At 44.3% G+C, this 26247-nt stretch overlaps 1 protein-coding gene across 3 annotated transcripts in view; it reads right to left on the reverse strand.

Moving 5' to 3' along the window:
* LOC137521935 (beta-1,3-galactosyltransferase 2-like) overlaps nucleotides 1–26247 on the reverse strand; it is a 49831-nt gene that overhangs the window by 10409 nt on the left and 13175 nt on the right. The window contains exon 1 of one of the 3 annotated variants that reach the window (XM_068241884.1): nucleotides 9402–9468. The exons of 1 other annotated variant lie outside the window; for it this stretch is intronic. The gene's annotated coding sequence lies outside the window, so the exon portion shown is untranslated. Of the gene's footprint in view, nucleotides 1–2999; nucleotides 3041–9401; nucleotides 9469–26247 lie in introns of those variants that run through there. One more of the 3 variants, XM_068241882.1, reaches the window with a different exon arrangement.

Genomic DNA, 26247 nt, shown 5'->3' on the forward strand with positions numbered 1-26247 from the left:
CCACCACCAATTAGGCTTATTGGGGTTGATATTTGTTTTCAGTAATTACTTTATTTTTTATGCATTTTAAAGGGAAAAACAAGGGAAAAATGAGAAAATACATGATTTCTCCAATTTCATCCCCTATAGTTTTAATATAAACACTGCTACTGTGCATAAAACCCACACATTTTATCTGCCTATTTGTCCTGGTTATCACAAGATTTTAATTATGTCCCTAGTACAAAGTATGGTGACAATATAGTATTTGGAAATAAAGGTGTATTTTTTCTATGGTGTTTTTTTTCCTCACTTATCTCACGTGTATGCGCATGGGAACGCACGAGAACCCACGTGCAGGGGAGCACATCCTGGAGCCATTAAGAGGCTCTAGCAGGACGTTTTTATAAGTCTGGTTGTCATTAAGTGGTTAAAGTAAACCAGAGATCACGATATGTAAAGATTCAATTCTTACTCACTGCTTCTTCCAGCTCCATAAACACGTATGAGTCCCCTCCGACACCGTCCTCCTGCGGTCTGCCGCTCAGCTGCAATCAGCCCTGGTAACAGGCTCAGTCGCGTCAGTCTGGGTCTACTGCGCATGCATGGGAGGTCCGTGCAAGCCTGTTACCAGAGCTGATCGCCGCTGAATGGCAGACCACAGGAGAACGGCGAGGGACTCGCACGTGTTTATGGAGCTGGAGGAAGCCCCGGGTGAGCATAGAATCTTCACATATCATGATCTCTGGTTTACTTTAATCATGGCCGGGTTTTTCTTTTGTAAATATATGTACACCAGTTTTTGGCATTCGCACCTTTATAGTGAGTGACCCTCCCAGTAATAACATTCTAAACACCAAACACCTTTCACCTACAACAGGAAGCAGAGAAGAGGACGATAACAGCCAACGGCGCTGGCCAAATACCAAGAGCCAAGCCCAGACTGAACTATAAGTGAAGTAGCCATCAAGGTGTCCACACCCTACATAACTGTGTTTACCAAATCTGGGCAGAGCAGAAAAATGTGCTGCACCAAAATCAACAGATAATAATACTAAACCAATTCTGAGAATAAAGTCAAAATCTCTGCTGAGGCTCTGGCCCATCTGCATTGCCGCGGGCCTCCCCAGCTCAGCAGCTGCTGCTTAACCGGTTCAGCACCGCAGTCCGAAAATCTCATGCATCCGAGCAACGTTCACCTCCCATTCATTCACCTTTGGGTGCTACATTTTGCTAAGAATTATTTTTTTCTAAATCTATTTTAACAGGAAGATTAAGAAAGAAATAAAAAAAAATCATTATTTCTCAGTTTTTGGCCATTATAGTTTGAAATTAATATACGCTACAGTAATTAAGATTTGTAAGGCTCTGATTTGCAGGCCATTTGCTAAACCAGGAAGCCATCATAGAAAATCAGAACCTTAAAAATCTATTAGGTGATCAAACTGATCACATGCTTCTCTGTGAGTTCTCCTGGGCAGGGAAGGAGGGAAAGGTGACAGCTGGGACAGGCAGCACACTTGCAGCGGGGGTTTGTAGGTTCATGGAGGGCGAAGTCCAAGATGCCAGGACATTTGTGCCTATAGGCTCCAATGATTATACCAAAAGCGAAAAGCAATGACCTCAAAGAAACCGCATCAAAACAGCTATATCAGTAAGCAATATATCATCCTTTATTGAAAATACAAACATTAAAAACCATTAAAATATGGTGGGGGACAATGTATAAGCCCACAATGTCGGATGGGGCGATATGAGAATGCAGGGCCGGTGCTTCTGTGCGCAACTCTGCTTACAGCATAGGAGGAGGTGAGCCGATGACAGCCGGGTGCTCACCAAAACTAGCCGGGTGGAGCACCCGGCTAAAAGAGCCTGGGGAGAACACTGGTATGTGGGCCACCATGCCACTGTATGAGTTACCTTAATTGCCGGAAAACACAGCACAAATTGCCAACAAAACACTTACACAAAGCGCTAACAATTGTGATAGTGCTTTGCGATTTCTAGTGTGCCCCTGGCCTAAGACAGAGCCTGTCCTGAGATTTTCAGCCCTTACACCAAAAATTAGAATACGGAACTCCTGGAAAGGAAAGTTACATAGCTATTTGTGTTGAAAAAAGACATACGTCCATCGAGTTCAACCAGAAAGATAAGATCTACAAATACGACGACTTATCTCCCAAGCTGACGAAACAACGTGGGAATGTTTAAACGCACCAACACCCCCCCCCCTCCCCCCCTTATGCTGTATATGAATCTTTCCTGTTCCTTTTCCTACTGTTGCGAAAATGAGTAAAATGAGCCATAAATGACTTTTCTCCTATGTTGCTGTCACTTACAGTAGGTAGTAGAAATCTGACATTACAGACAGGTTTTGGGTTAGTCCATCTCTCTATAGGGGATTCATTTTACTCTGGAAGAAACGTACTTCTTAAAGGACAACTATCGATACCCAAGTGTTCTAAAATGACAGTGTACAAATAATGTCTAAGTAGCTGTGTAAACATTTTCCTACTTTTCATGTTAAATATCAGAGGCAAAAGCTGTAATTTATTGAGGGTAGGATTTAGCTATATTGGGACAAATCAATTGCAGAAGGGGTGTCTGCTTCAATGCACAGCCAGAGTTGCATATCAGACTACAGAAAGCAAATATCAAACATATCAAACTCTGAAAGCAAAAACTGTATAAAAAGCTGTGACAATTAGTTACATTTCCTCTGCTCTTTTCAGACACAGGACACAGAAGCTGCAGCTGTTCTCCCTGTCACACACAGAGTTACACATAAAGTTAACTGATCAAGTGTGAGGGGAATTTCCCCTCTCCTCATGGCTCAGTCAGCCTTCAGTGTTGTTGTCAGTAAAGTTTGAAAGTATTTTGATAACAGTAAACAAAGAGGTTGCTACTAAAATGTATACACCAGTACTTAGCAGCACTTCCCAAACAATTCCTGTGTCAATTGAAAAAATATGTGAATCAATTAAATTTTAAGATTTTTGCGACAGAGGTCCTTTACTTACAGGAGAGAGCTGCACGACTGATGAAGCCATGAAGTCATCGTGGATTGCACGTAATCATGGCCAGTTTTTCTTTTGTAAATATATATGTACACCAGTTTTTGGCATTCGTACCTTTATGGCCCTGGCCCTCCCAGTAATAACCTTCTAAACACCAAACACCTTTCACACACAATAGGGAGCAGAGAAGAGGAAGATAACAGCCAACGGCGCTGGCCAAATACCAAGAGCCAAGCCCAGCCTGTCCGATAAGGGAACAAGCCATCAAGGTCTCCACACCCTACATAACTGTGTTTATCAATTCTGGGCAGAGCAGAACATTTTAAATCTGCTGCACCAAAAAGATGATACTAAACCAATTCTGAGGATAAAGGCAGTCTGGACCATGATCAGTAGGAGAAGAAATGTTCAGTGGCTTGGCAACAGAACTGAATATTGTGCAAAAATTCATTTATTTCAGGGATTCAATTTAAAAGGTGAAACTAATATATGTAATAGGGCTGGTGCACACCAGAGTGCTTCTGAAGTGTTTTTTAAAACGCTTGCAGGGGGAAAACCGCTTGGCTAATGAAAGTGAATGGGCTGGTGCACACCAGAGCGGTTTGTTTTTTTCCACAAACGCAAACTCGGGGGCTGCAGCATTTTTTAGATTTCTGAGGCATTTCTGCCTCAATGTTAAAGTATAGGAAAGTGGAAAACCACTCTGAAAAACGCTAGATCAGATCGGTTTTCCAGGCGTTTTTGTTACAGAAGCTGTTCAGTAACAGCTTTACTGTAACAATATTTGTAATCTGCTACACAAAAAAAACGCTTCAATGAATGCTAGGCATGTTTAGAAAACCTCTCTAAACATGCCTAGAATCGCTCTGAAATCTGCTTCAAAAACCTCTAGCGTTTTGCAGATCTGCTAGAGGTTTTTGGTGTGCACTGGGCCATAGACTCATTACATGCAAAGTGAGATATTTCAAGCCCTTACTTGTTACAATTTTGACGATTATGGCTTACAGCTTATGAGAAGTTGAGAACCCCAAAACCAAAATCTCAGCCTATTAGAATATTGCGAAAAGGTTCAATATTCTCGGCTCAAATTGTCAGACTCTAATCAGCTAATTCATCCAAAACTCTTGCAAAGGGATCCTATTTCTTTTGTTAGTTTGCCCTTTTAAGTTGAATTACTGAAATAAATGGACTTTTGCACAATATTCTAATAATTCAAGTTTCACCTGAAAACTTCTGCAACAGGGGTTGGGATAGCAAAAAAAAAATCTTTACTCATTTTTTAATGTCAATTGGCAAAGACTTTAGGCCTGTACACACATCACATGAAACTCAGCCAAGGCAGCCAATAACGACCACCAATGCTGATAATCCAGCATGCGTATGGCAGCCACCAAAGCCCGCGATCCGTCCTGGCAGATCACTTCGACCAAACGATGAGAGATAGCATTGTTATAACCACTTACTCCGCCCGCCATGCAACGTCACTCCCGTGCTGCTCTGCTACCCAATATAGTACAAAACATGAAGCTGTCAAGTGATGCATCTGCAACCAAGCGACGCGACTGCACGGCCCCTCGGCCCTGCAATGTTGCCCAAGGGACCAGGTCCCAATCCCTGTCAGGCAACATTGAATGAGAGTGTGTATGGGCCTGTCCAGTTTTTATAACTGTCTCTTCTTCCCTATCTAGGGCTTATCTCAAAACCATAAAGGTTAATGGGGTCCCAGGTGAAAGGCTCTGCACTGGAGACACAAAAAAACTGTAAAACCCCAAAATAACGTCCAGCGTTAAGAAAATTCATTCAGCAGAAAGAGAAAGTTTCATCTTGTAAAGAACCAGCACTCAAAAATCCTGACATTTTTGACAGGTTTATAACATCACATCCAAAAAACCCAACATTTCGGAGTCTTGACAAAGGGGCCCTGGAAGCTCTGAAATACTGGCTTTTTTTAAAAATGTTTTTCTATAAAATGTAAGATTCTATACAAGATCGGCCTACTGACATTTAAATCACTACATAATCTGGGCCCTGGATACATGAAAGAAATGTTGCAGCTGCGTAGCAATCCCTGTAATCTCAGATCTACAAATTCTAATAATCTAGTCATACCCAGAGTCCATCCGAAAACTTTTGTTCCAAGAGCCTACTGTCATGCTGCTCCTATGTTATGGAACTCCTTACCTCAGCAGATTAGGACAGCTCCATCTCTGGATGTGTTTAAATCCAGACTGAAAACCCACCTGTTGAGTTTGGCATTTGCAGAAATATAACTTTTGTTGTGTGAATACTTCATCCTACTACCAATTACTGAATCTGAGAGAGCCTAAGCGCTTTGAGTCCTATGGGAGAAAAGCGCTATAGAAATGTTATTGTTATTGTGGTTATGTGATGGAATAAGCAGACTTGCTTCAGTGTCTTTTGAAGTACTGGCTTTTTGGACTTTATTTAACCACTTCAGCCCTCAGTCATTTTCACTTTATGCATCCGAGCAATGATCACCTCCCATCCATTAGCATATAACTTTATCACTACTTATCACAATGAACTGATCTATATCTTGTTTTTTCCGCCACCAATTAGGCTTTCTTTGGGGGGGGGGGGGTACATTTTGCTAAGAGCTACTTTACTGTAAATGCATTTTAACAGGAAAAATAAGAAAAAAACGGAAACAATTCATTATTTCTCAGTTTTCAGCCATTGTAGTTTTAAAATAATATATGCCTCCATAATTAAAACCCACGCATTGTATTTGCCTAATAGTCCCAGTTATTACACCATTTAAATTATGTCCCTATCACAATGTATGGCGACAATATTTTATTTGGAAATAAAAGTGCATTTTTTCCGGTTTGCATCCATCACTGTTTACAAGCTTATAATAAAAAAAATGAAATATTTCATCTTTACATTGATATTAAAAAAGTTTAGACCCTTAGGTAAATATTTATGTGATTTTTTTATTCTAATGTTTTTTTTATTATTATTAAACATTTTATTTGGGTATTTTTGGGAGGGTGGGATGTAAATAGTAATTTTTGTAATGTAAATATATGTTGTTTTTTTTTTTTTTTCATGTAGATGTAGTTTTACTTTTTGGCCACAAGATGGCAACCTTCGGTTTGTTTACATGACGTCACTCTAAGCATAACATGTACGCTTAGAGGGACGTAGGGGGGGACGTAGGAGGTAGAAAAGCTAGGATTCCGAGAGAAGCTGTCACTTTTTCTGCGGGAGAGAGGAATCAGTGATCGGGCACCATGGCCCGATTCACTGATTCTCTGGCTAACGAACCACGGGCCGGGAGCACGCAATCGGCCGTGGGAGCGTGCGGGAGCGCACATGGACTCCTGGACGTAGCTTCTACGTACAGGAGGCGAAAGTAGTTAATTTGGGCCATCTGATCGAGGTAGGTGTGCAAGTTATTCACTTCTCTCCTACTACTCATAATTGCTCATTTCTGATAATTTTACCTTACGAGTACACACCCTTCTATCCTTGTGGATCAACCGATTTTCTTTAAAGGAAACCTAAAGCAAAAAAATGAATGAAATTTGACACACACATAGTAAACCACCTGGAATAACATATAGGATACTTTTTATCCCCATAACCAAAAAATGGGTGGACAAATACAAATTTCACTGGGAAAATGTAAACTGCAGCCATTCTTACACTGTTAATGGCAGGGTTCTCAAACTTGGAAGAGTTGGTCACTGGGTGACTGGGATTAATATTTAGAAAAGTGAGTGGAGCCTACAAAAGCCAATCAAAATTCCCCTATTGATTTTCAAGGGGAATATTTACATTGCTGCCATTCTTGCACTGCCTCAAACCTGGTACAGTTGGTCATTGGGTGACTGGGGTTCAAATTCAGAAAAGGGGGTGGAGCCACAAACAGCCAATCATATTTGTTTAATTTCAATGCAAATTATTGATGCCAAAGAACGCAAAGCTCACAAACTTGGCCATTGAGTAATTGAGTGTTAGAGTTAGAAAAAGTTGGTGCAGCCAACACCAGCCAAATACATACCCGGGCAATGCCAAGTCATCAGTAGGCGGAGACAAATACAAATTTCACTGGGAAATTGTAAACTGCAGCCATTCTTACACTGTTAATGGTAGGGTTCTCAAACTTTGCACAGTTGGTCACTGGGTGACTGGGATAACTGTTCAGAAAAGTGGGTGGAGCCTACAAAAGCCAATCAAAATTCACCTATTGATTATCAAGAAGAATATTTCATTGCTGCCTTTCTTGCACTGTTAATGGCACAGGCCTCAAACCTGGTACAGTTGATCATTGGGTCACTGGGGTTTAAATTCAGAAAAGGGGGTGGAGCCACAAACAGCCAATCAGATTTGTTTCATTTCAATGCAAATTATTGATGTCATTGACCGCAAAGCTCACAAACTTGGTCATTGAGTAATTAAGTGATTGTGGTTCAGGGTTTGAAAAACACCAGCCAAATACACGCCAGGGCCATCAGCTAATATATATATAGGTGCATACATTTAGGCACTGTTGTCATTTTATTTATTCAAAAACCTTTAGAACTAATTATTGGAACTCAAATTGGCTTGGTAAGCTCAGTGACCCCTGACCTACATACACAGGTGAATCCAATTATGAGAAAAAGTATTTAAGGGAGTCAATTGTAAGTTTCCCTCCTCTTTTACTTTCCTCTGAAGAGTAGAAAACATGGGGGTCTCAAAACAACTCTCAAATGACCTGAAGACAAAGATTGTTCACCATCATGGTTTAGGGGAAGGATACAGAAAGCTGTCTCTGAGATTTCAGCTGTCTGTTTCCACAGTTAGGAACATATTGAGGAAATGGAAGACCACAGGCTCAGTTCAAGTTAAGGCTTGAAGTGGCAGACCAAGAAAAATTTCAGATAAACAGAAGCAACGAAAGGTGAGAACAATCAGAGTCAACCCACAGACCAGCACCAAAGACCTACATCATCATCTTGCTGCAGATAGAATCACTGTGCATCATTCAACCATTTGGCACACTTTACACAAGGAGATGCTGTATGCGAGAGTGATGCAGAGGAAGCCTTTTCTCTGCCCACAGCACAAACAAAGGTGCTTGAGGTATGCTAAAGCACATTTGGACAAGCCAGCTTCATTTTGGAATAAGGCAGTGGCGTAGCTAAGGAGCTGTGGGCCCCAATGCAAGTTTTACGATGGGGCCCCCCCAAGTACTCTACACATAACAATTGATACGGTGCACCAAAACCTGCTAATGGCAACGACAGTGTCAGAGGGGCAAGAAGGGGATGGGGAACAGTCTGTTAATGATTACCACTATTCAAAGCATCTATAGAAGTGATTATTATGAGCACAGGACCAATAGAGAGCTTATACTGTAGTTGAGGGAGGGCCCTTTGGGGCCCCTCTGGCCCAGGGGCTGCGATGCGGTCGCTACCTCTGCACCCCCTATTGCTACGCCCCTGGAATAAGGTGCTGTGTACTGATGAATCTAAAATTGAGTTATTTGAGCATAACAAGGGGTGTTATGCATGGAGGAAAGTGAACACAGCATTCCAAGAACAACACCTGCTACCTACAGTAAAATATGGTGGTGGTTCCATCGCGCTGTGGGGCTGTGTGGCCACTGCAGGGACTGGGAATCTTGTCAAAGTCGAGGGATGCATGGATTCAACTCAGTATCAGCAGATTCTGGAGATCAATGTTCAGGAATCAGTGACAAAGCTGAAGCTGATGGTGCGCTGGGGCTGGATCTTTCAACAAGACAACGACCCTAAACACTACTCATAATCCACTAAGGCATTCATGCAGAGAAACAAGTAAAACGTTCTGGAATGGCCATCTCAGTCCCCAAACCTGAATATAATTGAAAATCTGTGGTGTGAGTTAAAGAGAGCTGTCCATGCTCGGAAGCCATCAAACCTGAATGAACTAGAGATGTTTTTTAAAGAGAAATGGTCCAAAATACTTTCAACCAGAATCCAGGCTCTCATTGGAATCTACAGGAAGCGTTAGTGGCTGTAATTTCTGCAAAAGGAGGATCTACTAAATATTGATTTCACTTCTTTTTGTGGCGCCCAAATGTATGCACCTGCCTAATTTTGTTTAAACAATTATTGCTCACTTTCCGTAAATGCAATAAACTTCATTTCACTTTTCAAACATCACTGTGTGTGTCTCCTATATGATATATTTAACTGACATTTTTTATCATAACAACCAACCAACAATCTATACAGGAAAATCATGACGATTAACAATGTTGCCCAAACTTTCGCATCCCACTGTGCATACACCCAAAAGAGGCGCTGAGAAAAAAATGGCGCACGGTGTTGGTGACATCGTTTGAATTTACAACGCTATTTAGCGTTAATAACAATAACAATGCTGCTATTAAAATAAATTGTTAAATACCGTTTGCTTGGAGCAGTGTTGCAGAAGTCTCTGCGGGTGGAGCGCAGGGAGGGGGATCCGACTTCTAGCCCCCCTTCCTCACCTCGGGGCACCCTTCCATTCAGTTTGTTAGTGGCAGAAGATACAGCGACAGTCTCCCCAGGCTCTGGCAAACATTAGAGCTGCAGGTCTACGCTGTCCTCTTCGTCTCTGCAATGCCGATCACACTACTTCCTGATTCAGTGTGAGTGGCACTCACTCAATCAGGAAGACCTGAAGCTCTAACGTTTGCTGAAGACCGGAGCCTGGGGAGGTGGGTGATCAGTTGTATCTTCCGCTGCGTTGACTCTGCCAGTGAAAGGAGTGGGCTCCCGAGGTGAGGGACAGAGGATAGGAGTTGGCCCCCAGTCCCTGCGCACATCTGCTATACTTTGCCACCGGGCAGCTATTGCCTCCTCCCGCCCCACCACAGGCAGCCAGCAATTAAAACGATAATTAACCTCTAGCTGACCGCGTCACGCCGATGGGCGTGTCCGCAGCCCCAGGACCACCTAACGCCGATCGGCGTAAAGTCCTGGGGCTCTGTTTTGCAGGAGATTGCGCGCAGGCTGCGCGCGTCTCCTGCTTGGTGGGTGGAGCGGAGCTCCGCCTTCAGTCTCCGAGCGGGACTGTTAGACGCCGAGTTCGCCGTCTAATCACTGGTACAGCGCTGCGATCAGCAGCAGCGCTGTACTGGGTACAGCCGTGTGACACGGCTGTCCCCTTCAGAGGCACAGGCGTGATCGGCTGTCATAGGCTGAAGCCTATGACAGCTGATCACAGGGATTGGCTGGCGGGGGGAATAGATTAGGTAAAAAAAAAACACACACCTGGTCTTTAGGGGTTTTAATACTGCAGTCCTCCAGAGGATAACCCATTTAACAAAACTATAAATAGCCCTGCCCCATAATTTCCTCCCTGAGTGTCCATGCGCCATAGTGTAGGCTTGAAAACGGTAAATTAATTTTTTCATACATTTGAATGGCGCGCTAGAAAGTAGCTGCAGAGCTATGCGCCGTATTTTACTGACACGCCCACTGTATATGCAGTGTATATATATATATACAGCGCATGGCAATTTTACTGTTACTACAACCAGTGGATTACCACCTATTCACCTGTTAGCATCACCACGGTAACACGCACATTGCTATGGTAACACGTGGTCTTATATTGACACACACATACACCTCTCCCATTATTCATACAGCTATTAATGTAAAGGGTAATAAGCTCGTTTGGACTTTGGATAAGGAAAAGAAAAAATGTACATATGAGCAAATAGCACAGTAGATAAGGACTAAGTAAAAAGAACAAATAGGGAGAGGGGAAAAGGCAAGTAATATTCAACCTTAATAAACTGCCCGCTAAAAGTCGATAAAATATTTTAAAGAGTGAAATGATCTGCAAATAAGCCGTGTAAATGGTGAGAGCTTCTGTTACATAGCTTTAGCTTGCAGAGATAATATACACACGTAGCAGAAAGTCAAAGAGAACCGGTTGTTTAGATCTGTAGAGTAAGTTAAACATACTGAATTAATAGCTAGTGACATTGACTACTAAGACTTCATAAACCACAGCAAAAAATATCTGTGATCTGGCCGGGGCTGATCGACTTGTGCGAGGAATCGATCGCAAGGCTTAACAAGGCTGATTTATCTGCAGAGAAAACCAAAGTAAGGCAGCATGGTGGCATAGTGGTTAGTACTCTCGCCTTGCAGCGCTGGGTCCCTAAATCCCAGCCAGGGCACTATCTGCACAGAGTTTGTATGTTCTCCCAGTGTCTGCTCGGGTTTCCTCCAGGCACTCCAATGTCCTCCCTCACCCCAAAAACACACAGATGAGGTAAATGGCTTCCCCCTAAATTGGCCCTAGACTACGATACATACACAACACAATACATACATAGACATATGATTATGGTAGGGATTAGATTGTGAGCCCCACTGAGGCATACATTTCAAAAAGTAGCAAGCTGATTTAGGCACGATGTTAAATAACAATATTACTAGCAATATCGGTAAATAACAAAGTAAAATAAAATCAATAACAAAAACAGTACATAACGATTTAATTGCGGTACTACAGTATCGGTAAATTTACCGATAATGTTGAACCTTACTATAACCTAGCCTCTCCCTACTCTCACACAGAACCCTCATCTGGTGGTGCCTAACCCTACCCCCCCCCCCCCCCTCCCCGGTGGTGCCTAACCCTAAGTCCTCCTTTAGGCCTCTTGCACACTGCATGCATTTCAGATTCCGATTCCGCTAAATCTGTTTTTACATCCGATTCCGATTCAGATTTTTAATCTTAACTGCATGCTGCGTTTTTTGATCCGTTTTTCTGTTGAATGTATTCAAGGAAAATCGGAAACGGAATCGGAATCGGAAACGGAATCGGAATCGGAAAACGGATTTGCAGTGTGCAGGGAGCCTTAATGTTGCCTAACCCTAAAACCACCCTGGTGGTGCCTAACCCTAAGACCCCCCCAGGTGGTGCCTAACCCTAAGTCCCCCCTGGTGGCATCTAACCCTAAGACCCCCCCCCCCCCCCCTAGTGGTGCCTAACATTAATACCCCCTGATTCCCACTACCAATAATACTATAAGTTTTAATTTAATTGCAGCCGGCCACTAAATAGCGTAACGGCTTTCTATAGTACGACAATTAACAATTATGCCCACATATATTGATAAATAACAATTGCGCCCATTTTTGTCCGTAACTGCTCCTCCTCTGAGTATTAGTTAAGTGGCAAAACAATATACTCTATACAGCGTTGCGGAAGATGTTGACACTATGTAAATACTAAATAATGATAAAGTAACACTGAATCCTTTGCCCGCTACAGCTAATCAGGATCCATAAATTCATTAACAGAATTCGGACTTCACCCCGCCCCCAACAGCCCCATCACTGGTTCACAAAAGTGTTCAAGAGATCCTCACAGTCTACACACAGAAAACACCTGTTAATGTTCAGTCTGTGATAAAATAGGCACAAAACAGAATAATAGAGAAAGTGAAGAAACAAGCAAAAATGGAACAAAGAAGTAAAATAAATAATGCAAGAAAAAACAGAATAAATAAAACTCAAAAATGTTAGACTACAAAGGGCCATTTGCAATTCACTATTTCTGTTTTCTCCTAGGTAATATTTTCACATTATAAATAAAATGTCCTTTAAGTCATCAGCAAGCAAGATAGTACTTATTTATGACAGAATGTTTTCATCTACTTTTTAATACTTTTTCAGTTGCACAGTGCAAAAGTTATTTTAAGCAGAAAATGAAAAATGATCTCCTAGGAGGACACTTAGGATAAAAAGTGAGCTGCATATGGCCCAAAAAGGTCTTAGCGTGATCAGATTCACAGATTAGTATCTTGGCTCCACAATTTATATTTTTTTTCCTCTACAAATTGATGCGTTTACTTACAGAGAAGCTGTCCAGTTCCAGGAGCCTTGTTACCGTGAGTTTACTCAGGAGGTGAAGGGGAATCTATAGATATACAGAGAGAAGGAGGGGGTGCAAAGATCAGCCACACCCTCCCCTCTGCCATACTTAACCCTTTGCAAAAAAATTTAAAAGAATATATCTTGAAACAGGAAAACGAATTTCTGTTTTTTTTTATTTCTTTTTGAAAACTTTATAAAAGTTTATACTTATTATGTCTGGAATACTTTATGTAGAAATACTTGCAATTACTAATGCAACATTTTTTTTATCGCTATTTGTTTTAAAGGTTTATTTTACACGGCAAGGGCTCTTCACACTAGGGGCGTTTGCGGCCTTTTTCCAAGCATAGGCAATTTTCAAAATCACCCGCAAGACCCTTGTGCAATGAATCTCTATGAGAAGGTTCATATCACCGCGTTTCGTCCACTTTGCGGATTGCAAAGCGGTGCCTGTACCATTTTTGAGGCCATTTTGCCTCAATGGAAGGTGTAGGAAAAACGCAAAACGCTCACAAAATCGTTGGTGCAGCGATTGCGTTCACGTTTTTAAGAATAAATACATTGTATTTATCAAAGAGTTCAAAGAGTTCACTTCCTGACTTGCATCAGGGAGTGAATTAAAAAATCCCTCTGAAAAAGCACAGCACCGTGCACAAAATCGCATAACGCTTACGAATTCGATTTTAGATGTGAACAAGGCCTTAAGCTATGTACCCACTTTGCGATTTTTCAAGCGATTTTTCCCACGGCGGGGATTTTTTTGCATGATGAGCGATCCATTCTGTGATATTGCAACGTTGGTACGTATGCAGAAATTATGACCATCAATTTGAATCGGATCTTTAAGATCCCCAACAACTCCTGCACAAAGTGCCACGATCATTTGAACTCTAGTTCGCGCCCATCGTGTGTTCCCACAGGTAGGAAGATGGGTCAGAGACCGCTCGTTTGTCGGGTCCCGTAGCTGTGGGTTCCCCAATCCATTTTCAGGTGAGTAGGAACTTTAACATACTTTCAGAATACAGAAAGCCAAATAAATAGCTTCATTATCTATCACTTCTGTATTTTTGAAACATTTTGCATTGCAGAAATTAAATAGATTTTAGCCACATTGTTACAACACATGAGTAACACTGTGCACTATATAATTCAAGCCTTGCAACGTAAGATAACTAGACTTAGTGTGGAGGACCCTTAAAAAGAGTCTAAAGCCATTTATTTTAACTCTTTTTATTGCGCAGTTACCTTAACCACTTGAGGACCACAGTCTTTTCGCCCCTTAAGGACCAGAGCCTTTTTCTCCATTCAGACCACTGCAGTTTTCACGGTTTAATGCTCGGTCATACAACCTACCACCTAAATGAATTTTACCTCCTTTTCTTGTCACTAATACAGCTTTCTTTTGATGCTATTTGATTGCTGCTGCGAGTTTTACTTTTTATTATATTCATCAAAAAAGACATGAATTTTGTCAAAAAAATTGTAATGATCGCTGCTGCAGCAGCTATTGCTGGAAGTAGTAGTGCTGCAGCTCAGGCAGTTCTGATCTATTTCCATGCAAGCTGCATAGCTTTGTCTGTCTTTCCCTGCTGTCAGCTTGTGACTGATTATCATTCACCTGTGTGGGAATCTGCATGTCTGCTCCCATTGGATGACCTCAGTATAAAGATCTGCTTCCTGCAGGGTTTCCTTGGGGTTTTCATAGCTTCAGCTTAAGCCTGCCTTGCTGTCGCTTTAGCCCCCGATCGTGTTTCTTGTTATAAAGATACTTTGCTGGTCTTTGCATCATATATTGGTTCATTGCCAATATATATGCATACCAGCACGTTTATTATTTTCCTTGTATTTGTGTTACGTTGATACATCAGTGTCGCTGATGTATACGTACACGAACTGTTTATATCCTGTGTGCAGTTAGTCAGCTTTCCAGCACGTTTTGGTAGGTTGCGCGTACCGTGACCACCCGTGCTGAGGTAGTTACCCTGCTCCTGGTTCTGTTCGTGGATTGCGTTCATCTCTGCGAGGAGATAACGAATCCTTCTGAATCCTGTCCTGTTACCGTTTGTGGATTGCGTTCATCTCTGCGAAGAGATAACGAATCCTTCTGAATCCTGTTCTGTTACCGTTTGTGGATTGCGTTCATCTCTGCGAAGAGATAACGAATCCTTCTGAATCCTGTTCTGTTACCGTTTTTGGATTGCGTTCATCTCTGCGAAGAGATAGCGAATCCTTCTGAGTCCTGTTCCCTGTGTTACTCCATTCCTAGTCAGCGTTCCTGCTTATGTCATATATCGGTTCATTGCCGATATATACATATGTTAGTCAGACGTTACAAATAGTTTCATTGATAGCTGTAATTGTAATACGCTAGGAAAACATACTTATTGTATATTTATCTGTGTTACGTTCATCTATCTTAATCCTGCTATTTTCTGACTGTCCTGTCCTGTCTTTGTGAGGCACGCCATCGCCGCATCGCATTGGCTGCCTCATTCCAGTCTGTCTGGTTTTGGACGCTTGCTGTCGCTAAGTAGCCGCTAGCTAGCAAGCGTTCATTCTGTCTACCTGTCCTGATCTCCTCAGTTCTGGTTTGTGCGCTCAGCGCTACTTTGCGCTGAGACGTTATAACGAAAGCATTGTTTGTGGCTGTCAGATCTGCACCGGCTCTGTGCGCCACAATCTCCTATTGCAGTCAGTCCTCCCCTCCACTATACTAGGGATAGCCTGTTTCCTGGTGCTAGTGTGTGTACCTCCTCCACGCCAGCTCATGCGTTGCATGCTGACTGTGGAGAATACACCACCAAGCCTTACAAAAATGACTTTTTTAACTTTCTGTGCTGACATTTTTCAAATAAAGTAAAATTTCCTATACACTTGAGCGCGAAAGTTATTCTGCTACATGTCTTTGATAAAAAAAAAAACATTCAGTGTATATTTATTGGATTGGGTAAAAGTTATAGCGTTTACAAACTATGGTGCCAAAAGTGAATTTTCCCATTTTCAAGCATCTCTGACTTTTCTGCGCACCTGTCAGGTTTCATGAGGGGCTAAAATTCCAGGATAGTACAAATACCCGCCAAATGACCCCATTTTGGAAAGAAGACATCCCAAAGTATTCAGTGAGAGGCATGGTGAGTTCATAGAAGATTTTATTTTTTGTCACAAGTTAGCGGAAAATGACACTTTGTGAAAAAAAAAAAAAAAAAAAAAGTTTCCATTTCTTCTAACTTGCGACAAAAAAAAATGAAATCTGCCACGGACTCACTATGCTCCTCTCTGAATACCTTGAAGTGTCTACTTTCCAAAATGGGGTCATTTGTGGGGTGTGTTCACTGTCCTGGCATTTTGGGGGGTGCCTAATTGTAAGCACCCCTGTAAACCTAAAGATGCTCATTGGACTTTGGGCCCCTTAGCGCAGTTAGGCTGCAAAAAAGTGCCACACATGTGGTATTGCCGTACTCAGGAAAAGTAGTATAATGTGTTTTGGGGTGTATTTTTACACATACCCATGCTGGGTGGGAGAAATATCTCCGTAAATGACCATTTTTTTATTTTGTTTACACACAATTGTCTATTTATAGAGATATTTCTCCCACTCAGCATGGGTATGTGGAAAAATACACCCCAAAACACATTATACTACTTCTCCTGAGTACGGCGATACCACATGTGTGGCACTTTTTTGCACCCTAACTGCGCTAAGGGGCCCAAAGTCCAATGAGTACCTTTAGGATTTCACAGGTCATTTTGAGAAATTTCGTTTCAAGACTACTCCTCACGGTTTAGGGCCCCTAAAATGCCAGGACAGTATAGGAACCCCACAAATTACCCCATTTTAGAAAGAAGACACCCCAAGGTATTCCGTTAGATGTATGGTGAGTTCATAGAAGATTTTTTTTTTGTCACAAGTTAGCGGAAATTGATTTTAATTGTTTTTTTTCACAAAGTGTCATTTTCCGCTAACTTGTGACAAAAAATAAAATCTTCTATGAACTCACCATACTCCTAACGGAATACCTTGGGGTGTCTTCTTTCTAAAATGGGGTCATTTGTGGGGTTCCTATACTGCCCTGGCATTTTAGGGGCCCTAAACTGTGAGGAGTAGTCTTGAAACCAAATGTCGCAAAATGACCTGTGAAATCCTAAAGGTACTCATTGGACTTTGGGCCCCTTAGCGCACTTAGGGTGCAAAAAAGTGCCACACATGTGGTACCGCCGTACTCAGGAGAAGTAGTATAATGTGTTTTGGGGTGTATTTTTACACATACCCATGCTGGGTGGGAGAAATATCTCTGTAAATGACAATTATTTGATTTTTTTTACACACAATTGTCCATTTACAGAGAGATTTCTCCCACCCAGCATGGGTATGTGTAAAAATACACCACAAAACACATTATACTACTTCTCCTGAGTATGGCGATACCACATGTGTGACACTTTTTTGCAGCCTAGGTGCGCTAAAGGGCCCAACGTCCTATTCACAGGTCATTTTGAGGCATTTGTTTTCTAGACTACTCCTCACGGTTTAGGGCCCCTAAAATGCCAGGGCAGTATAGGAACCCCACAAGTGACCCCATTTTAGAAAGAAGACACCCCAAGGTATTCTGTTAGGGGTATGGTGAGTTCATAGAAGATTTTATTTTTTGTCACAAGTTAGGGAAAAATGACACTTTGTGAAAAAAACAATAAAAATCCAATTTCCGCTAACTTTTGACAAAAAATAAAATATTATATGAACTCACCATACACCTAACAGAATACCTTGGGGTGTCTTCTTTCTAAAATGGGGTCACTTGTGGGGTTCCTATACTGCCCTGGCATTTTACGGGCCCAAAACTGTGAGTAGTCTGGAAACCAAATTTCTCAAAATGACTGTTCAGGGGTATAAGCATCTGCAAATTTTGATGACAGGTGGTCTATGAGGGGGCAAATTTTGTGGAATCGGTCATAAGCAGGGTGGCCTCTTAGATGACAGGATGTATTGGGCCTGATTTGATGGATAGGAGTGCTAGGGGGGGTGACAGGAGGTGATTGATGGGTGTCTCAGGGGGCGGTTAGAGGGGAAAATAGATGCAATCAATGCACTGGGGAGGTGATCGGAAGGGGGTCTGAGGGGGATCTGAGGGTTTGGCCGAGTGATCAGGAGCCCACACGGGGCAAATTAGGGCCTGATCTGATGGGTAAGTGTGCTAGGGGGTGACAGGAGGTGATTGATGGGTGTCTCAAGGTGTGATTAGAGGGGGGAAATAGATGCAAGCAATGCACTGGCGAGGTGATCAGGGCTGGGGTCTGAGGGCGTTCTGAGGTGTGGGCGGGTGATTGGGTGCCCGCAAGGGGCAGATTAGGGTCTAATCTGATGGGTAACAGTGACAGGTGGTGGTAGGGGGTGATTGATGGGTGATTGATGGGTAATTAGTGGGTGTTTAGAGGAGAGAAGAGATGTAAACACTGCACTTGGGAGGTGATCTGATGTCGGATCTGCGGGCGATCTATTGGTGTGGGTGGGTGATCAGACTGCCCGCAAGGGGCAGGTTAGGGGCTGTTTGATGGGTGGCAGTGACAGGGGGTGATTGGTGGGTGGCAGTGACAGGGGGTGATTGATGGGTGATTGACAGGTGATCAGTGGCTTATTACAGGGAATAACAGATGTAAATATTGCACTGGCGAATTGATAAGGGGGGGTCTGAGGGCAATCTGAGCGTGTCGGCGGGTGATTGGGTGCCCGCAAGGGCCAGATTAGGGTCTAATCTGATGGGTAACAGTGACAGGTGGTGATAGGGGGTGATTGATGGGTAATTAGTGGGTGTTTAAAAGAGAGAAGAGATGTAAACACTGCACTTGGGAGGTGATCTGATGTCAGATCTGCGGGCGATCTATTGGTGTGGGTGGGTGATCAGACTGCCCGCAAGGGGCAGGTTAGGGGCTGTTTGATGGGTGGCAGTGACAGGGGGTGATTGGTGGGTGGCAGTGACAGGGGGTGATTGATGGGTGATTGACAGGTGATCAGTGGCTTATTACAGGGAATAACAGATGTAAATATTGCACTGGCGAATTGATAAGGGGGGGTCTGAGGGCAATCTGAGCGTGTGTGCGGGTGATTGGGTGCCCGCAAGGGCCAGATTAGGGTGTAATCTGATGGGTAACAGTGACAGGTGGTGATAGGGGGTGATTGATGGGTAATTAGTGGGTGTTTAAAAGAGAGAAGAGATGTAAACACTGCACTTGGGGGGTGATCTAATGTCAGATCTGCGGGCGATCTATTGGTGTGGGTGGGTGATCAGATTGCCCGCAAGGGTCAGGTTAGGGGCTGATTGATGGGTGGCAGTAACAGGGGGTGATTGATGGGTGGCAGTGACAGGGGGTGATTGATGGGTGATTGACAGGTGATAAGTGGGTTATTACAGGGAATAACAGATGTAAATATTGCACGGGCGAATTGATAAGGTGGGGGGGGGTTCTGAGGGCAATCTGAGCATGTGGGCGGGTGATTGGGTGCCCGCAAGGGGCAGATTAGGGTCTAATCTGATGGGTAACAGTGACAGGTGGTGATAGGGGGTGATTGATGGGTAATTAGTGGGTGTTTAGAGGAGAGAATAGATGTAAACAATGGATTTGGGAGGTGATCTGATGTCGGATCTGCGGGCGATCTATTGGAGTGGGTGGGTGATCAGATTGCCCGCAAGGGGCAGGTTAGGGGCTGATTGATGGGTGGCAGTGACAGGGGGTGATTGACGGGTGATTGACGGGTGATTGACAGGTGATTGACAGGTGATTGACAGGTGATCAGGGGGGATAGATGCATACAGTACACGGGGGGGGGGTCTGGGGGGGGTCTGGGGAGAATCTGAGGGGTGGGGGGTGATCAGGAGGGAGTAGGGGGGCAGATTAGGGACTAAAAAAAAAATAGCGTTGACAGATAGTGACAGGGAGTGATTGATGGGTGATTAGGGGGGTGACTGGGTGCAAACAGTGGTCTGGGGGGTGGGCAGGGGGGGGGGTCTGAGGGGTGCTGTGGGCGATCAGAGGGCAGGGGGGGGGAAATCAGTGTGCTTGGGTGCAGACTAGGGTGGCTGCAGCCTGCCCTGGTGGTCCCTCGGACACTGGGACCACCAGGGCAGGAGGCAGCCAGTATAATAGGCTTTGTATACATTACAAAGCCTATTATACACAGTACACGCGGCGATCCGGGTGCTAGTAACCCGCCGGCGCTTCCGAACGGCCGGCGGGTTACAGCGAACGGGGGGCGGAGCCAGTCCCCGGTGGCTGATCGCGTCACGAATGACGCGATCGCCGCATAGCCACTCCCGCAGCCGCCCCCGCCGATGGGGGCGGTCGTGAAGTGGTTAAAGCGGTTTAAAACTCTGACAAAATTTTCAACAAAAATGTGTTTTCCTACTTTTTATAACCCATAGAATTATCATATTTTCTTTTGTGCATAAGTATTACTATTCATTTAGATATTCTAACTTCCCAAAGTTCAGTTAATTTACTTTGAAAGCTGCTGGTGCATTTTATTTATAATTGTTGTCATTCTGTTGTAAATGCTGCCCTAGTTATTTCTGATCTGTTTTTCACTTCAGCACTCATCAGCTGAAGTCCAGCACAGCCAGAGAATGTTTACATAAATGTATCAAGTAAAGAATGTGTACACAAGATAAGATTATAAGCAGTTCGGATGCGGGAAGAAAGAGTCAGCCCTGTTAGTATATTATATGCTGTAAATAATGTTTTAGAGCAAAGAAGAAATTCTCGGTTATATTCCGCTTTAAGCATTAAGATCCAAGCTGATTCGCCGCATCCCAACAGCAGAACGAGGCATTTACCCCTCTAAAATACTTGTGAAGTCGCAGATGTTGCTGCCTGGTAGAGGCAGAGCTGTGTGCAGTAGCTCTGCTCCTAAATCCAGTTAATCTCTGCCAATTTACACCTCTCCCTGCCCAGTGAAGTTAGGCTAAGGGGGAGAATAATAACCAGCACTGCGGCAGAGGAGTTATGTTAGGTGTGGAGTTTGAGGGATGAATTGAGTTAGGTAATAGGGCTGGCTATACAAGGTTTAGTAGGAGAATATTAATCAGCCCCGGGTATAAAATAGTTATTAATTCAAACAAGTTGCGCACTATTGATCCTTTCGGGCTCTTTCACACAGGGACGCTGCGTTGCAGGGGACGTTAAGGTCGCATAACATTTTCCTAACGCAACGCATGGTGGTGCTAAAGTTGGACGCTACATAGAGCCGCGTTATGCGTCTCTTGGTGCGCCATTTTCGTTCGATACTGGTAGAACGAAAACGGTGCATGCGTCAAAAGACTGTGGAGACCACGTGATCGGAACACTCCGCATCACGTGGTCCCGCCAGCCAATCGCCGCACAAAGCGGCTGCTCCAGGAAAAAAACAAGTTACGTCAGCACAGTGCAGTGAATATTAATTAGCCATGTGGCTAGGCACAATAGCGGACTCTCCCCTCCTCCTCTCCTGCACTGAAAAAAAAAAAAACATTACTGAGCATGTGCAAACAGTCTAACGTGGCTAAAACCACCTATAACGCACAGCATGCTGCACCTTAATTGAACGTGCAGCGTTATACTGTAACGCAACGTGGGCACTGTGAACTGCCCATTGATTTTTCATTACTGTGCGGTGGGCTGCGTTACAGGCTGCTCTAACATGCGCCTGTAACGTCCCACTGTGAAAGCAGCCTAAGTCCATGATGCTTCTAATGGCAATTTAATTAGGCAGTCAATCAGCTATATTCAGCGAGACACCACCACCACACCCCAAGAGCAGTGCAGTTTCTAGGCGAAACTGCACCTAGGACAAAGTGTAAAAGATTGCGCCTCCTTCCCTCAAACCTCCGTGGACTCGGGAACCCTTCCTCTTTAGGGACAGTCACACAGCCACAGGTCACAAGTAGATTTGCCTACTCACTAGTGACCAGCCGCTCATCCAGGAGGTAGCAGGGACCAGAAAAACACACATGCAAAGAGAACCTGGAAAGCCTGATAGCTGACAGCCTGCAGAACCACTATCAGGTGTCATCACGTGGTGGTGACGTGATGATGGCTTGATGTCTGACGCAGGCAGCCCAGGAAGAGTCAAGGAAGGTGATCGAGTTGGTAACCTTCTTCTTCCACTTGGCTGCACCACACGTCACTAGCTCCCTAGGAGTTATGTCCTTCTACCTGCGTCCCCCTTCTTCTTCTTGCCGGTCTGCGCCCAGGGCAGTTGCCCTGCCTGTACTGCCCAAGAAACGGCCCTGCCCAAGTGGTAGGCACTCACTGTTAACTAATTAGTTAACCCTCACTGTTAACCCTTCATTAGATGGGCACCTGTGGGGTCATCTGACTGCCCCCTGCCACTCTGGGAATATCGGCTGCCACTCTCTCTTACTGGTACAGATAGGATCGATAGGCCTCAAAAAATGAACACATTTAGGCCCACTATATTGTAAACCTGTAAAACCACTTTAATTATAAAAAGAGTGCACACTTACAAAAGTCCAGTAAAAAAACAGGCAATGATTTGTAACAGGCTCAACCCCATGTGTTGGCCACTGGGTTGGCTTGAATACCACTGCTATATCCACCAAATCCCTCCACATCCACGCCCACTGCTGCCACGTGCTGACCTTCGACTAGTTTTGTAGCATTAGCTATTCATCAGGAGCGAATGCGGGGCTGGTTATGCTTTTCCTTATATAGCTCGTATGAAGGAGTTATTTTAGTTACTATAGTTTGAAGGAGTAATAGAGTAAGGCACTCATGGTGGTTATGATAGAAAACTTAAGAATACAAATGAACACTACAAACATTTCAGTTTTTCTAGACGTTGGGACGGTCACTGTGAGGGAAGCATGGTAGCCTGTGTTGACAGAGATGAGACCAGGAGCCTAATGGTGCAGTATCCTAAGATATAGGGATAGCTCAATATTGCAAGAGTAATTATAGTCACAAAGTTGGTGCAACCACCGTATACTGCCTATGGGGAAAACACAGTCCTCGCTCGGTACTCCAGGTCCTGCCGGAATTGGGTGGTCACTCTCCTGGGTTCCTTACTAGTTGTGGATGGCACCACACTATGGGGAAGGTCCAGGTCCTGCCAGCTCTGGGTAATCGCTCTCCTGGGGTCCTTACTAGTTGTGGATGGCACCACACTATGGGGAAGGTCCAGGTCCTGCCGGCTCTGGGTAATTGGTCTCCTGGGCAGGGCTGGTCCGAGGCATAGGCTGGAGAGGCTCCCGCCTCAGGGCGCAGTGTAGGAGGGGGCGCAGAATTCATTCAGCTGTCATTCCTAATTGTGTTTGAAGCAGAAAGAAATAAGAAAAGGGGATACATGGCAGTGACTGCAAGCCAGATAACTAGATATTAAGGTGTTAGGGAGGTTGTGGGCCCTGTGGCGCCTCTTAGTCTAATAGCAATCAGTGTGTGATGGCTGGGGTGGGAGGGATGGAGGGGCGCACTTTGGTGTCTCAGCCTTGGGTGCTGGAGGACCTTGTCCCGGCTCTGCTCCTGGGGTCCTTACTAGTTGAGGATAGCATCACACTATGGGAAAGGTCCAGGTCCTGCTGCAACTGGCTGGTTGCTCTCCTGGGGTCCTTACTAGCTGTGGATGGCATAACAATATGGGAAAGGTCCAGACCCTGCTGCAACTGGCTGGTTGCTCTCCTGGGGTCTTTACTAGTTGTGGATGGCACCACACTATGGAGAAGGTCAAGGTCCTCCTGGAACTGGGTGGTCGCTCTCCTTGGTTCCGTACTAGTTGTGGATGACACCACAGTATGGGGAAGGTCCAGGTCCTGTCGGAACTGGGTAATTGCTCTCTTGGCCTTGGGATCCTTACTAGTTGTGTATGGAAACACACTAGTGGGAAGGACACCTCCAAAGGAGATGTAGTGTGTGTAACGATTTGTGTCAGCAAGAAACAGAATTCTGATTATTAGCTGATCTGCAGTATCACCTATAATACAGATATATACCTGATTATATGGTGATCTGCAGAATCACCAATAATACAAGTATACAAGACCGCTAACGTGGTAGCAAGTAACAAAGTGTTGTGCTTGGTGCAACAGTAGTACTGATAGTTTTAGCTATACCTCACCAGAGGAGCTGGTGGGTACTAACAGTACAGAGCCCCTCACCAGAGACAAGGGCCCTCTGGTGAGAGTAGAGAGGTCGGACTGATCGAGTTGGCAACAGACAGACAGATACGGTACAAAATCAGAAGGCAGAAGGCAAGAAGGTAAAACAGGCAGAGTCTGCAACAAGATCAGATGGACAGAGGTACAGAATCACTGAGTAGTCAGAACAAGCCAGAGTCATACACAGATAAATACAGTATTACGATTATAATTATAGCTATCAAAACGAATCCTATCACTGTGTGAAATCCCCGGTTTCCTCCCGGATCAAAGCACACTGGATCTAACTGAAGTCTGAGCGCTAACACGAAGTATTCGCAACAGCAGACAAGTTGCGAGTGATTCGGAAAGGCTTGAGAAGCAGAGGAGACCCCTTCGGCACGCCCACTCCCATCAACCAATGAGGAGCGGCGAACGTCTCCTCTGACGTCAGCCGTTCGGCCGGTCAGCTGACGTGCCTCCTCCCCTCATAAAGGTCCCGTCTGTGCGCACGCGACCCTATGTGCTGCTGACAAACCCGTCCTCGGCGTGCTAGACGCCTGAGGATCGGATAGATCGCTAGGCAGGGAGATAGAGGCAGCTGCAGTGGTAGCGCTGTTCACCGCAGCTGTCTCTTCCGTGTTTGTTACAGTGTGCAATGAAGAAGGGTGAAGGTTCCCAAAAATATATCTCTCTCAGAGTAAAATATGATATAATGTATATAAGGTATGGAATCTTACCTCTCCAGATGAACCAATTCAGACAACGAGAGGAAAAAAAACGTGTTTCACAGGTCTCTGCTAGTTTCCTCGGGTCAATAAAGTGCCTTAGGAGATTCCGTTTATAGTGTGGCGCCCATCCAGCAAACACTGGCTGAAGGTCCTGGGTGGACATTGGGCGTTTAACTGCTTCAGGTGTGTACAGGTAATATGTGCAGAATGACTTGCGAACTAGAGGGTGGAGCTACACACTGGAACATGAACTGGTAACATGACTCACCCTGGATAACCCTTGTACTCCTGGCCTAAGCAAGTTAAAAGCTAAGTTTCTGTTTGTTTAAAGCAGTTTATTGCTTCTAGATAATTCACATCCAGATGCAATAGAGAACCTTGAACAGCAAACTTTAAAGGGCACCTGTACTGACAATAGGCTGCCATTGCTAATCTCCTTCTGAAAAGATGCCTGGCTGTCATGTTGATGTCTTGTCTTTGGGATAACCACCTTCACCAAGCCCCCCAAGTGTCCCGAATCCTGCGGGACTGCCCCGATTTGGGGGGCTCTCCCGCTATGACCCCCCAGTGTCCCGGCCGGCAATGGGCAGAGAGGGGTTAAAGCAATGATCAAGGAATTTTTTATGGCCTCCTCTCCAGTGGCATCCTCCTCCCCACCCACCAGATGAAGGTATATTGATTTAAAAAAAATTCGGAGAAAATTTTTATGGGATGCATGACTAGGGGTGTATTGGGTGTGTGGTTGGGGGTGTGGCCTAAGTGTCCCGATTTCTGATTTGAAAATGTTGGGAGGTATGCCTTCACATTCCAGGCAAATCATGAGAGCAGTGTCAACATGGAGAGCAGAAGTGCAGACCAGAGATCATTCTACACTCAGCTCTGTGTTATAGCCCTCAGTGTTGCCCCCTCTAAGGGGTCCCTGTGTATCCTGGGCCCTCCCTGCTGTTGCGGAGGTGGCAGTGACTATTGTTATGCCCTTGAATAATGGTATGGACAGTCCCCTGCTTACAGATGACTCCAGTTACAACCTTTGAAACCTACAATACAAAGGTGTCTCTATGCACAAAATATATTATACTTTTTAGCGTTGTGGTGCAATGATTAGCGTTTTCGCCTTGCAATGCTGGGTCCCTGGTTCAAATCCTAGCCAGGGAACTATCTGCATGGAGTTTGTATGTTCTCTCCATGTCTGCGTGGGTTTCCTCTGGGCACTCTGGTTTCCTCCCACATCCCCAAAACATACAGCTAAGTTAATTGGCTACTTGCTAAATTGGCCCTAGAGTACAAAACATACACTACATGATATAGACATAAGACTATGGAAGGGGTTAGATTTTGAGCCCCTCTGAGGGTCAGTTAAGTGACAAGACAATATACTCTGTACAGCGAAGCGGAGGATGTCGGGCCTATATAAATAATAATAATACTGTTTTTGTTACAGCATATTTTTGTGGTTACATGTTACAGTGTTGTATGAACTATTGTAAAACACATTAAAAGCACAATGAACACAATAAAA

Source organism: Hyperolius riggenbachi, chromosome 6 (assembly GCF_040937935.1).
Source record: "Hyperolius riggenbachi isolate aHypRig1 chromosome 6, aHypRig1.pri, whole genome shotgun sequence".
In the NCBI taxonomy this organism is placed as follows: domain Eukaryota; kingdom Metazoa; phylum Chordata; class Amphibia; order Anura; family Hyperoliidae; genus Hyperolius; species Hyperolius riggenbachi.